Consider the following 15,218-nt stretch of genomic DNA (forward strand, 5'->3'; position numbering starts at 1 on the left):
ACAGCACGAATGATCAGAAGTTTAATATTTTAAACATAGCTGCACAACAGCAACGGCTCCACGTAATAAAATTATAAACAGCCGACCAGTTGCAATGGATAAAGAATTCTTTACCTAGGTTTCGACAAATATAAATTTGTCCTCTTCAGAAGGTGGCAATTTTACATTAGTAAGGACTAGTGTACCATCGCCGTTTTTACAAATGTCGGCATAGATCCATTTGTCAAAAATGAAATATAGCCCTAGAATTAGGGTTTGTCACGTAAATATAAATTAGTACATGGATCTTGCAGGGCTCACAACCGACATTTGTAAAAACGGCGATGGTACATTAGTCCTTACTAATGTAAAATTGCCACCTTCTGAAGAAGGCAAATTTATATTTGTCGAAACCTAGGTAAAGAATTCTTTACCCATTGCAACTCGTCGGCTGTTTATGATCAGAAGTTTGCTTGATCCGTGGTAGAACGTCACGGAGATACTGATGATAGACGTAAACTATCCGGATAAAGTCTATTAACAAGGTTTCAAAAACCGGCTTTAAATGGTTACTCTAGGAATATAATGCAATCCGCTATGTATCGCTCACATAAGTATCATGAAGACAATATTAGAACAATTACTGCACGCTGAGAGGCAGTCAGACAATCATTCTTCCCGGGCTCCATACGTGAAGGGGAACAGGAAGAGACCCTAATAACTGGCACAATGGGACGTACCCCCTGCCATGGAACTCACGGTGGTTTCCAGAGTATAGATGTAGGCGTAAACGTGGCATTAAACAGCTTTCCTCAAGGCTCGATTCACACGGTGGGCAACGTCACGTCAACGTCAGTTTGCCTGCCGGCCGGTATGCTTTGAAAGAATAGTTTGTCGTTGACGGTGGGGGTCACGTGGTTGGCGAACTGCTTACAATTGGCTGTTACTTTTCTGTCTGTTCTGCGGCTGCTCGCATGACACGAGTTTGATTCTGCTAGCAGTGTTCTCCACATCGAAAATATCTACTGAGTTTTTAGTTTAAACATGAACGACGAGAAGTTAATCGAACGTGTTCGCCAAAATGTGGAGTTGTATGGCATGAGCTGCAAAAAATACAGCGACAGTTTGTTTAAAGAAGAAATATGGAAGAAAATTGGATTGGTTATCGGTCGCCCAGGTGAATAAGTGTATGAATATTGTAGGCCTAATGCGGATTATATTTATTTTGTATGTAATGTATTTAGATGTATAACATCGCATCTACATCTGTTTATGTATGTATGTACTCACGATTAGGAGGTGAAAACGCTTAGCAGAGGTTGGAGCCTTCCTGCTTTCCAATTTCACAATTATTCGCGAGTCGTGAAAGTTTATTTCGACCATGTATATATGTAATATTTACCATTCCGAAGCAAATATGAGTATTCTACGCCACATAGTCATTTTGGCTAGTAGTTTACTTATGTATAGTATTTATTTACATACTTTCTGGTACTGAGTCTCACTCAATATTTCGTAGGGACACAGAGTATTTAAGTACAACTGCAGTAAAAAGTTCGATGCTCCACATTCGTATATAGTGTGCAGTTGGTTCTCTGCAGTGCCAAAGTTTATGCAGGACGAACTGTAGCAGGTTTAGATCTACATGACAAGGGGCCATAAATTGTGAATGTTTACCCTATACATCTATTTGTTGATAGTGTGCAGTATTACAATAAATATTCTGTTCTATAAAATACGTAAAGGTACAGAACAGGAACCCTCAAAGGAATTGGTAAAGCTGAAGCATCATACTCACCTCAAACAAACAATTAGTTTTTTTCGTGGAAAAATTCCACGGCGCATGTTTGTGTCTGATTTCTTGATGTTGCTGCTTATCAAAGACAGCAAATTTAAAAAAAATTGCTGTCTCGACATTCGTAAATACTTATGACGTCTCCTCTTCTTACAGCCCTCTATACAATGTGTGATATTCGCCTTCACACATTATCTTCAAAATCATTTTCTTCACCCACGTTCGTTTTGATTGCCATGCCAATTTCCGCTCTCTTTCTTCATCATCTAAAGCAACTGCAATAGTAGCAAGTTCATCAAGACTAAATATAATGTCCACCATCCTCTCTCGTGAACACTTTCTGTGAGTTTCCAATAGCGCGCCAAAACGTGGTTGAAGTTTTGCCGTCGCTTGACTTTCCGTCCAGTGTGAATGCAAGTGGGTTTTTGACGGTGTGTGACGTCACTGACGTTGACGTGACGTTGCCCACCGTCTGAATCGAGCCCAATTGAACGCAACAGTTGAATGTTACGCAACAGTAGAAAGAATTAAAAAACAATCGCGCATCTATGAAAAACAGTCCTGCCAACTTGTGTTCTGCCAACCTTGTTCCGAACTTCCAAAGAATCTACATCCGTAGTTAGAACGTATTGCGCTTCTCTGGCAGTTGTTAATCGTTGATAATCTCCGATTTCCCGGCGTAGAGTCGGCCTGTGTATCGCGTAAACGAAGCGAGTTGGAACTGCGTTGCGTGATTCGAGAAGCTCGACGTTGGGACATAGGAACGATCATGTTTGTGTATGTGTGAGCGTGGGAGAAGAGGAAAGGTGTTTTAAGTGGCTTAGCGGGGCTCTGACTACAACCGGACAACCGACCAGCCTGAGTGCGGAGGAGGCGGAATTGTGCGGTGCGAAACCTGCACTCCACTCCCACAGCACACTGCAAGAACGGATATTATTCCGTCGAGAGCCTCTTCCGTGAGTTTCACCTTTTGCGTTCAGGGACTAAAAAAATGTACGCACACACACACTTAATACCATGTAAGATAACCGGTATACTGTCGCAAACTAAATCACAGAAATCTGGATTCGAAAGCACAGATTTGGATCTGCTAATGCTATACGTGGAAATCTCACAACACACTAAGCTTAGAAGATTGCTGCCAGCGTTCGACCATGTTCATAAATACAATACTAAACGGAGAAACGACGTTTCGCTGTCCACGAGTCATATCGATTGTGCAGCAGACGGGAGTGAAGTACCTTTGACCACTTATCAGGACCAGGGGACCCGTGCCAAACTTTCGCATTTTTATAGTTTTCGATAATGACAGTATGTGGAATAAGTGTAGTCGTTGGGACAAGAGAAAATGAGCCGATCGACGTTAAATAACAGGCTACTCACGAGTTTACGATACACCACAGTATACAAATTTCCACGTGTCCAAAATTGTGTTTTGCATTTGGAATGTTTGTCCCGGCTTCTTGGACGGACAGAGATCAGGGAGTGCCGATAGGGCCAGTAGTTTAACTCGACAAACATTTACAGTTACAGGAGCACGGCAGGCCGCAGTAGTGGTAGTAGGTAAATAGCAATTCAAGGCGACGATGGCAAATATATTCGCCATTTCAGAAAGTGTTTTCGTTTCGAAAACTCAACTTGTACCCGCGTCGAGTGCACTCTCCATTAATTAGATTATTGCAGTTCACTTTTGACTATTGGCGGTAGTTTCACGGAACCAGATTGGATTTCTTTTCACCTCATACTACACTACTGGCCATTGAAATTGCTACACCACAAAGATGACGTGCTGCAGACGCGAAATTTAACACACAGGAAGAAGATACGGTGATATACAAATGATTAGCTTTTGATAGCATTCACACAAGGTTGGCGCCGGTGGCGACACCTACAACGTGCTGACATGAGGAAAATTTCCAACCGATTTCTCATACACAAACAGCAGTTGACCGGCGTTGCCTGGTGAAACGTTGTTGTGATGCCTCGTGTAAGGAGGGGAAATGCGTACCATCACGTTTCCGACTTTGATAAAGGTCGGATTGTAGCCTATCGCGATTGCGGTTTATCGTATGGCGACATTGCTGTTCGCGTTGGTCGAGATCCAATGACTGTTAGTAGAATATGGAATCGGTGGGTTCAGGAGGGTAATACGGAACGCCGTGCTGGATCCCAACGGCCTCGTATCACTATCAGTCGAGATGACAGGCATGTTACCCTCATGGCTGTAACGGATCGTGCAGCCACGTCTCGATCCCTGAGTCAATAGATGGGGACGTTTGCGGGACAACAACCATCTGCACGAACAGTTCGACGAAGTTTGCAGCAGCATGGACTATCACCTCGGAGACCGTGGGTGCGGTTACCCTTGACACTGCATCACAGGAGCGCCTGCCATGGTGTACTCGACGACGAAGCTGGGTGCACGAATGGGAAAACGTCATTTTTCGGATGAATCCAGGTTCTGTTTACAGCATCATGATGGTCACATCCGTGTTCGGCGACATCGCGGTGAACGCACATTGGAAGCGTGTATTCGTCATCGCCATACTGGCGAATACCCGGCGTGATGGTATGGGGTGCCATTGGTTACACGTCTCGGTCACCTCTTGTTCGCATTGACGGCACTTTGAACAGTGGACGTTTCACATGTGTTACGACCCGTGGCTCTACCCTTCATTCCATCCTTGCGAAACCCTACATTTCAGGAGCATAATGCACGACCGTATGTTGCAGGTCCTGCACGGGCCTTTCTGGATACAGAAAATGTTCGACTGCTGCCCTGGCCAGCACACTCTCCAGATCTCTCACCAATTGGAAACGTCTGGTCAATGGTGGCCGAACAACTGGCTCGTCACAATACGCCAGTCACTACTCTTGATCAACTGTGGTATAGTGTTAAAGCTCCATGGGCAGCTGTACCTGTACACGCCATCCAAGCTCTGTTTGACTCAATGCCCAGGCGTATCACGGCCGTTATTACGGCCAGAGGTGGTTGTTCGGGGTACTGATTTCTCAGGATCTACGCATACAAATTGCGTGAAAATGTAATCACATGTCAGTTCTAGTATAATATATTTGTCCAATGAATACCCGTTTATCATTGCATTTCTTCTTGGTGTAGCAATTTTAATGGCCAGTAGTGTAAAATACCCTGTAGGTCGACGTAAACAATTTTCTGCTGCCCACTTATTTTTATTTTATTCTTTTCCATTTGGTAGGTACTTCTGTTTGATGCACCTACGGTAGTTAATTAAGGTTTCGTGGATTTCTCCCTTGACAGCCAAAATCTGTCAGGTCCCGCAGGACCAATTGCGAACCAAAGTTACTTCTTCATGAAACGAGCCAGTGCAGTTTTCTAAAATATGATCAGAACATTTTAAACAAAACAAAGTAAAAAATCGATGAAACAGGAAATTAGTTTTAAGGATGTGTACCAGTAAATAACACATTTCAGAGAAAAGTTAACAATGTGCGAACTCCTGTACAGAATAGAAAGTGTGTCCCACGAGGAAACTTTCCAGCTGACATCTGAATGCACAGGGCTTATCACACAATTTTTCTTCAGCTCTCATGGATTCCTACATAATACATCTATGGAGGTGTCAGAATAGAATTCAGAGACGAGCGAATAACGACCTATAAAAAGTTTGCAGATGTCGCTGTCGTTTATCGTCTACATTATGTGATCAAAAGCATCCGAGAACCTGGCTGTAGATGACTTACAAGTTCGTGGCGCCCTCCATCGCTAATGCTGGAATTCAGTATGGTGTTGGCCCACCCTCAGCCTTGATGACAGGTTCCACTCTCGCAGGCATACGTTGAGTCAGGTACAGGAAGGTTGCTTGGGGAATGGCAGCCCATTTTTCACGGAGTGCTGCACTGAGAAGAGGTATCGATGTCGGTCAGTGCGGCCTGGCACGAAGTCGGCGTTCCAAAATATCCCAAAGGTGTTCTATAGGATTCACGCCAGGACTCAGTGCAGGCCAGTCCATTACAGGGATGTTGTACTGTAACCACTCCGCCACAGGCCCTGCTTTATGAACAGGTGCTCCATCGTGCTGAAAGATGCATTCGCCACCTCCGAATTGCTGTTCAACAGTGGGAACCAAGAAGATGCTTAAAGCATCAATGTAGGCCTGTGCTGCGATAGTGCCACGCAAAATAACAAGGGGTGCAAGCCCCCTCCATGAAAATCACGACCATACCATAACACCATCGCCTCCGAGTTTCACTGTTGGCACTACACACGCTGGCACATGACGTTTACCAGGCATTCGCCATACTCAGTCTCTGCCATCGGATCTCTACATTGTGTACCGTGATTCGTCACTCCACACAACGTTTTTCCACTGTTTCATCGTCCAATGTCTACGCTCCTTACACCAAACGAGGCGTCGTTTGGCGTTATGTGTGGCTTATAAGCAGCCACTCGACCATGGCATCCAAGTTTTGTCACGTGTCATAGTACTTGCAATGGATCCTGAAGTAGTTTGGAATTCCTGTGTGATGGTGTGGATAGATATCTGGCTATTAGTGCTGTACGTGTCACTTCACGTTTCTACTTCACTACGATGTGGGAAACAGTGGAGCTAGGGATGTTTAGGAGTGTGGAAATCTACCGTACAGACGTATGACACAAGTGACACGCAATCACCTGACCACGTTCGAAGTCCGCGATTTCCACGGAGCGTCCCATTCTGCTCTCTCACGATGTGTAATGACTACTGAGGTCGCTGATATGGAGTACCTGGCAGTAGATGACAGCGCAATGCACCTAATATGAAAAAGGTATGTTTTTGAGGGTGTCTGGATACTTTTGATCACATAGTGTAGTAGAGTCGTCAGAAGAGTGAAACGAATGACAAAAATTTATAGACGAGATACGTGTATGGGGTAGAAAGTGGCAGTTGTCCCTCAATAATTAAAAGTGTGAGATGCTACATAAAAACTTTTGTTAAATTTCGCCTACACAATTAATCAAACAAATCTAAAGGTTTTCGATTCATCTAAATTACAATTGTGAAGTCTTAAATTGGAACTATAGCGTATAGAAACTGAAATGAGTAATGCTAACTAAAGGCTGCGCTTTAGGACCAGAACACTCGAAAGAGCACCAACGCAGCCCCCTCAGATTCTGTGATAAGGTAGCCCAGTTGATAACCCGTCTTAATCTGAATAGAGATCGAGCATAAAAACAGGAAGGTGTACTGACAGCAAAAAATAAATAAATAAATATAAGCAGAGAACGGTCCAAGCTTAAGATGTGCCATATTGATGGTTCAAATGGCTCTAAGCACTATGGGACTTAACATCTGAGGTCATCAGTCCCCTAGAACTTAGAACTACTTAAACCTAACTAACCTAAGGTCATCACACACATCCATTCCCGAGGCAGGATTCAAACCTGCGACCGTAGCAGCTACGCGGTTCCGGCCTGAAGCTGCTAAAACCGCTCGGCCACAGCGGCCGGCTGCCATATAGAGCAATCTGCTACAACGACGGCGTCGTAGTTCAGTGGTCAAGGTGTTGGGCTAACGAAGCGGCAGATCCATGTTCAAACCTCCTTCGCACCCCACCTCTTTGCTTTTTTCCCGCAAAATTATGAAATTTGCATCCGATCATTTGACGTGCCTCTTGTCGTTCCGTAGTCTTAGCAGTTTTCATACTATGGACTGGTTGTAGAATGTGAGCCATGTGGTAAGAACGTATCAGCCTCTCAAGTAAATGTGACGAACAGTGAGAGTAGGCGAGATGCCGCATAGGCCTCACACAGAAATGGAAACAACAAATAAACGGGTATGAACTACGTCGCAATAAAGGAATTCAGGAGTCAAGACTTCCAATACTGAGTGCAAGATTCATAACGTGATGTACTTGTGTAGAACAAACAGGAAGCGCGTACGTCTGGAGGGGCCTTCGCTGCTGCGAACGGACGTTGCACCACGACACAGATACAAATGTGAATACAGCGACTAGACACGTCAATGGCCGGACGGACAGTTCATTCGAACAGGGATGTCTCCCTTCGGAGTCGCCGGCCGTTGTGGCCGAACGGTTCTAGGCGCTTCAATCTGGAACCGCACGACCGCTACGGTCGCAGGTTCGAATCCTGCCTCGGGCATGGAGGTGTGTGATGTCTTTAGGTTAGTTAGGTTTAAGTAGTTCTAAGTTCTAGGGAACTGATGACCTCAGAAGTTAAGTCCCATAGTGCTTAGAGCCATTTTTGAACCTTCAGAGTCCAATTCTTCATTTTTAGAACAAAAATCTCATTGTGTTCGCTATGGTTCTTTGCATTTGTTCGGGACAGACGTCCCATGACATCCGTTCAAATGCATCGTTGATCCATTCCCTCAGTTTTTTTTATTCCAGAGGACAGCTAGCCCTCTGACCGAACATGCTGAGCTATTGTGCCGGCTATACCTCGACCACACAACCATGACGGCGTGGCCAATCAACTTCGCTCCACGCTGCACATCTTGACGTTGGACTGTTCACTGTTTCTGTTTTGCTTTTTTTTTTCACAGTCCAGTACACCTTCTTCCTGTTTTCATGCCCGATCTGAGTTCAGTTTTTAACGGGGTATCCACTGGGCCACCTTACTACTAAATCTCAGGGGGTTACCATGCGGAGTTTTCCTTGTTAAGGGTGGTAGGACGTCAAACGAGCCAACTTGGAGCAGGAGAGGCACCACTGGACATTTTATTTTCTACTGTTTATACGTTTACAAATAAAATCATAAAACTTCGTCAGCATGACCAGGAAGGATTCAGGATTCACACTCATGGCAGTGGAAGTGCAAAAAACATTAAAAAAATTTTTTAGATATGAAATTTCAACATTTTTTCACTTACTGTTGGCTGCATTTGTTGCTATAGGTACATTTTGCTTCACAAGTAAGAGAGATCCTTTGATGAACTTTGCACAGCATACAAACCACACTTACAGGTGTATGAAACTCTAGAATTTTCCAAATCTATTAAAAACTGTGGTAAAAATTGAGTTAATTAACTACAAAATTTGATTTTTTTCTAAACATAAAGTCTAAAACGTAACAGCTCATTCATTTTTTCATAAATTAAATAGATTCTAGAATTTCAGACACCTGTAAGTATGGATTGTATGCTGTGTAAAATTCATCGAACAGTCTCTCTTACTTATGAAGAAAAATGTACCTATAGCAACAAATGCAGCCTATAGTAAGTGAAAAATGATGAAATTTCACATGTAAAAAAATTATTTTGTTATGTTTTTGAACTTCCGCTGCTAAGAGTGTGAATCCTGAATCCTTCCTGTTCATGCTGACAAAGTCTTATGAATTTACTTGTAAAAGTATAGACAGTGGAAATTGAAGTGTCCTGTGGTGCCTCTCCTGCTCCAAGTCAGCCCCTTTGACGCCCTACCCCCCCTTAAATGGTGCAAGAAATGTACTAAAGAGACTGCCTACACTATTCCTGGTCACGTTCTTCTGGAGTATTGCTGTACGGTATGGGATCGTTACGAGATAAGACTGACAGAAGACACCGAAAAAGTTGAAAGTACGGCAGATCGTTTTATATTGTTGCCAAGTAGAAGAGTGTGTGCCAGGGATGTGATAAGCGAGCTTGGGGGGCAGTCAGTAAAACAAAGGCGTTTTTCCAAAATGAATTTTCACTCTGCAACCGAGTCTGCTCCGGTCTGAAACTCCCCGACAGATTAACAATGTGTATCGGACCAGGACTCGAACTTTGGAGCTTGGCCCTCCGCGGGCAAGCACTCTACCCGAGCACGACTCCCAACCGCCCCTCACATTTTTCCTTCCGCGAGTACCTCATCTCCTACCTTCCAAACTTCACAGAAGTGGAAACGAAACAGTCTCCCAGGCTGTAGCTGGAGCGTGTTTCCGCAGTATCCTTTTGTTCCAGGAGGGCAGCTTGGGTGAAGTTTGGTCGGTAGCAGACGAGGCAGTGGTTGAAGTACACCTGCGAGGACGGGTCGTCACACCTGCTTGGGTAGCCCAGTCAGTCGATCGCTTGCCGGCAAAGGGTCAAAGTTTGAGTCTGGGACCGGTCACACAGCCTTAATCTACCAGGATGTTTCAAAGGCGTTTTGTGTTGCGGCGAGTTTTCATGAAATTTCGCAGGCCAACTTTTCTTTCCGAATGGCAGAAAATTTTCTACACCCTCACTTATGTATGGGGAAGCGGTCATAATAATACACTAAGAGACATAAGAGATCGCGCGTTAACATTTAAATACTCATTTTTACCACGTGCTATTCGAGAGTGGAACAGCAGACAAGTATAACTATATCAGCTTCCGCGGCCAGTATCAAGATGATTAAAATTGCTGTGGGTATTGTACGGCATCATTGTATAAAATACTTTAAAACTATTGAACGGATGTTTCGGCCCTATTACAACTGCTTCCCTCACGGATCGTAATAAGGCCGAAACGACGGTCTGCTAGTTTACGTTTTAAAGTACCAGCGGATCATTGCGAAACTTCCACATATCATTATTTAAAATTATAAAATTTTAAATAAAGATATTATCTGGGATAAGTGTAGTCACTGAAATAAAGGTAGTTGTGGGAATGAAGAGAAAGGTCTTGAAAAGTGAACTAAACGACGGAAAATAATAATCACGAATTGATGATACATCCTTCTGTATACATTTTCACGCACAGTATCTCAGTGTAAACGATATTTGGAGTAAGAATGTAATCTTCGTGTTTTTGATTTTCTTTAAGGGGTGCAAAACTTTTACTTTATTCGGCTACACTTGAAGAGACTACATGCAGTTGTCCGCCAGTAAAAATGGGATGGTAAATACAATCCTCCTGTTTGAAGCATTTGTCCCTGCTGCTTGTTTATAGTGATCGCAAAAATGGTTCAAATGTCTCTGAGCACTATAGGACTTAACATCTGAAGTCATCAGACCCCTAGAACTTAGAACTACTTAAACCTAAGGACATCACACACATCCATGCCCGAGGCAGGATCCGAACCTGCGACCGTAGCAGTAGCGCGGTTCCGGACTGAAGCGCGTAGAACCTCTCGGCCACCGCGGCCGGCTATAGTGCTCGCAAATGCAACTTAACAGTCAACTGTCTTCTCGTCAGCTAAAGAGGCATACTTAGATCAGCCGGACAGCTTTCCCGGCGTCTATCAGCTAAGCATTAATCGTAAATCCACTGTTGACTAAGCCCTCTTTTAGGTACTTATCAACATGACAATAGTGTTTTTTTTTTGTTTTTTTTTTTTTAATGTGTGTGAAATCTTATGGGACCTAACTGCTAAGGTCATCAGTTCCTAAGCTTACACACTACTTAACCTAAATTATCCTAAGGAAAAACACACACACCCATGCCCGAGGGAGGACTCGAACCTCCGCCGGGACCAGTCGCACAGTCCATGACTGCAGCGCCTAAGACCGCTCGGCTAATCCCGCGCGGGAATAGTGTTTTTCTTTAGTATAAGTTTATTTGGCTTCAATCCTGACGGATCTAATGAATTGTTCAGGATGTTTGTCGTTTCGGAAAGTGTGTTCCTTCAGAAAAATTAACTTTTACGACGGGCAAATATAATGGATTATCATAGTGGTCACAGCTATTATCTGTGACAATGCTGTACAAAATTAGCCAGTTAATAAGCACTTTGAAACAAATAAGATGGTATTTGTAATAGGATAATATGAAAACTGGAGACTTCTGTTCGTGATTAATAACTTAGCTTCGTAAAATAAAGATACGAAGCTCGGCATCGACGATACCATTGGCCTATAATAGAAGTCTCTTTTATGTTAAACTTTTTCACAAACAGAAATTTTTAGCACAAAATCAGTATGCAGTATGAGAAGCCAGTTTAAAAACCTTTCTAACGATGCCTCATTCATCTCTGTGCGATTAGCATGAGTTGAGAAAAGGGGATGTGCGAATTGAGAAATAGTAAATATGATTTTATCCAATGACGCGTACAATACCCAGAAGAATTTTAATCACCTTAGTACAGAAACAGTCTGAAAGCGGCTCTACGAAACCCCTGCAAGCACTGAATTGCGAATTGCAGAATAATCATCTAGATGTAGAAAGGGTGTAAAATGTACCGTAGATCTTCTACCTATCCGCCAATTTCCACGCTAACAATAGTATAAGCGAGTGCAGAGATCTGCGCCAAGATAAGGTACCATATTCAGTGTTTACTGAGAAGTTCCATTAAATATGAATCTCAGTTTCCCTAGCCATTACCAGTACCCTGTTAAACAAAAAACAAAAAAAAGTGTTGTGAAATGCATTCAGAAATTGCGAATACGATTGTAAAACGACTATACGAGTTACTAGTATTATATGAAAATTTGTGCCGACTGGGGCTCGAACCTGGATTTCCTGCTTTACTGCCTCGACCACATGTGTCCTAGTGTCTAAGGCAACATGACGAACAAAACGATGTCTCCGAGCGAGAGTCACACGACTTGCATGCGAGCACTATGGGACGTAGACTCTTGGACATATGGAAGTTTGAGTCGGTCTTGAAGGCGTGATCGGATGCCCGAGGCTTTTAAGGCGACTGGTCGCGTAAAGCAGGAAATCCGGGTTGGAGTTCCACTGCGGCACAAATTTTCATATAATATTAGTAAATCGTATAGGCGTCGTACAATCGTACTCGCAGTTTGCGAAGGCATTACATAATTTAATACGGCTGTCAATAGGGAGTGCATTTCATCGCACATACACGCATGTCAGATGGAAGGAAGATTGCATCAAACCACAGACCCGTTCAGTAAAAGAAAGACAATGTTGCGTAGAGAGATGTCCGGCAGAGCGAACCCGTAAACTCACCGGATAACTGTGATGGGAGATGGGGTGGAGAGTATGGCAGCAGACGTTTCGACCCGCGCGCCTGTCTTCAGTCGCAGCCTTCGCCTTCGGCGTCCCTTTGCGGACTGAGCGGGCCGCGTGCGCTTTCTTCTCGCTAAGCGCCGGCCTCCCTTTCTCTGGACCGCCCTGACCTTGCTTCGCAGGGCGTTAGCTTCGCTCGGAGCCAAAGGACAGCGAGCCGCCGCTTTTAGTGGCGGAGGATCGGAGTTCGACTCCTGCTAACCGTACGTAACTCCAGTATCTCTCACGTTCTTCAGACTGCTTGACTATCGCACTTTCATGCACGAAACCTCGCGTATGACGACAGTCACTTTAGCAGGGTCGTCTTATAAGCTTGTACAAGGACTGGCAAAATGACCTCCCGTATTTGGAGAGGCCACTGTGTGATTTGTGTCGAGTTTACTGATGTGAATGTGGCGGAACCGGTTTATAGTATTTCGTGACACTTTAATTACTTATAAATGATATTTCAGGTAGGTCAATGAAACCTCCCCTTAGAAAAATTTATGAATGATTGTGCTGATAAATCCCTTATGTTATTTGATTTTCAAATAGCTGAGCAAAACTGAAGGTACTAAGAAATTTCTCTCTTTACTTATTCTGATCATCACTAAACTGACACACAATATTTTTAGCGCAACGCAATCTGACTTTCAATAATCCCTACAAAAGAATGGCCCTGACTAACAATATAACCTATACCTTTAATGAATCACTTACCTCATAAAAATCTTCGTTACTCGAACTACTGCAATACAGCGAGCGCCACTACTGCCAGCTAAATAAAGGATTCTAACTACTGAAGGCACTAACTACTGATAGGCATAGTTAGCAAATGAAAGATTTTGATAGAGAACAAACAATGTAGTTACCTTAATGTTCAAAAGTCGTCATATATATATTAGTTCATGATATCTAATATTAGAAATTTACTCTGTCTGAGGGACACACGTCCAGATCGTCCGCTCTCAAAACTCCGCCATCTCTCTCCCCACATCCACCACTGCTGGCGGCTCACCTCCAACTGCGCAACGCTACGCGCTGTTCACATCCAACTGCCCAACACTTTTTTTTGTCATCAGTCTACTGACTGGTTTGATGCGGCCCGTGCTAACCTCTTCATCTCAGAGTAGCACTTGCAACCTACCTCCTCAATTATTTGCTTGACGTATTCCAATCTCTGTCTTCCTCTACAGTTTTTGCCCTCTACAGCTCCCTCTAGTACCATGGAAGTCATTCCCTCATGTCTTAGCAGATGTCCTATCATCCTGTCTCTTCTCCTTATCAGTGTTTTCCACATATTCCTTTCCTCTCCGATTCTGCGTAGAACCTCCTCATTCATTACCTTATCAGTCCACCTAATTTTCAACATTCGTCTATAGCACCACATCTCAAATGCTTCGATTCTCTTCTGTTCCGGTTTTCCCACAGTCCATGTTTCACTACCATACAATGCTGTACTCCAGACGTACATCCTCAGAAATTTCTTCCTCAAATTAAGGCCGGTATTTGATATTAGTAGACTTCTCTTGCCCAGAAATTCCTTTTTTGCCATAGCGAGTCTGGTTTTGATGCCCTCCTTGCTCCGTCCGTCATTGGTTATTTTACTGCCTAGGTAGCAGAATTCCTTAACTTCATTGACTTCGTGACCATCAATCCTGATGTTAAGTTTCTCGCTGTTCTCATTTCTACTACTTCTCATTACCTTCGTCTTTCTCCGATTTACTCTCAAACCATACTGTGTACTCATTAGACTGTTCATTCCGTTCAGCAGATCATTTAATTCTTCTTCACTTTCACTCAGGATAGCAATGTCATCAGCGAATCGTATCATTGATATCCTTTCACCTTGTATTTTAATTCCACTCCTGAACCTTTCTTTTATTTTCATCATTGCTTCCTCGATGTACAGATTGAAGAGTAGGGGCGAAAGGCTACAGCCATGTCTTACACCCTTCTTAATACGAGCACTTCGTTCTTGATCGTCCACTCTTATTATTCCCTCTTGGTTGTTGTACATATTGTATATGACCCATCTCTCCCTATAGCTTACCCCTACTTTTTTCAGAATCTCGAACATTTAGTCACAAAATACAACCGGCGCACAACACTGGCGTATGTCTCCTATTAAAATATTTCATGTAAATTGTCCGAAGTAATTAGGCTTCATACACCATCAAATGAGAAAGTGATATTACGTAACGCGCTGTGATCACTATTTATAAAGATTCAATTTGAGTTTAATCCTGTCTTTTAAGGTTCGGGAGCATCAGTGCACATTTACTTCCATTCATTTATATCTAACAACATTTATGTTTGTTAAAATTCTCGATTCAAAACTGCAGCAGAGATATTTTTGCTAAGATGGCGGCAGACAGACGATAGTCAATTTCTCTATTGTTAGTCTCGATTCCTTTTATATCAAGTTAATATAATTAGATAAGTCTTGGAGCCTTTTGCTCTGTATTCTTTAGCATTTAAAATTGTTCTCCATGAAAAATACTTCATATTTTTTATTCCAGCTACTAGTAAATTCCGCTGTAAGTTACTAGCGCTAATGGCTGCGCCCGTAATTGCGGAGCTGAAAATTA

General features: G+C 43.2%; 1 protein-coding gene across 1 annotated transcript in view; it reads right to left on the reverse strand.

The window, feature by feature from the left end:
• Positions 1-12,678, reverse strand: part of LOC126428279 (putative defense protein 3) — a 147,032-nt gene extending 134,354 nt beyond the window's left edge. The window contains exon 1 of the mRNA XM_050090191.1: positions 12,589-12,678. The gene's annotated coding sequence lies outside the window, so the exon portion shown is untranslated. The remainder of the gene's footprint in view (positions 1-12,588) is intronic.
• Between the last annotated feature and the right edge of the window lie 2,540 nt (positions 12,679-15,218).

Source organism: Schistocerca serialis, chromosome 12 (assembly GCF_023864345.2).
Source record: "Schistocerca serialis cubense isolate TAMUIC-IGC-003099 chromosome 12, iqSchSeri2.2, whole genome shotgun sequence".
Lineage (NCBI taxonomy): Eukaryota > Metazoa > Arthropoda > Insecta > Orthoptera > Acrididae > Schistocerca > Schistocerca serialis.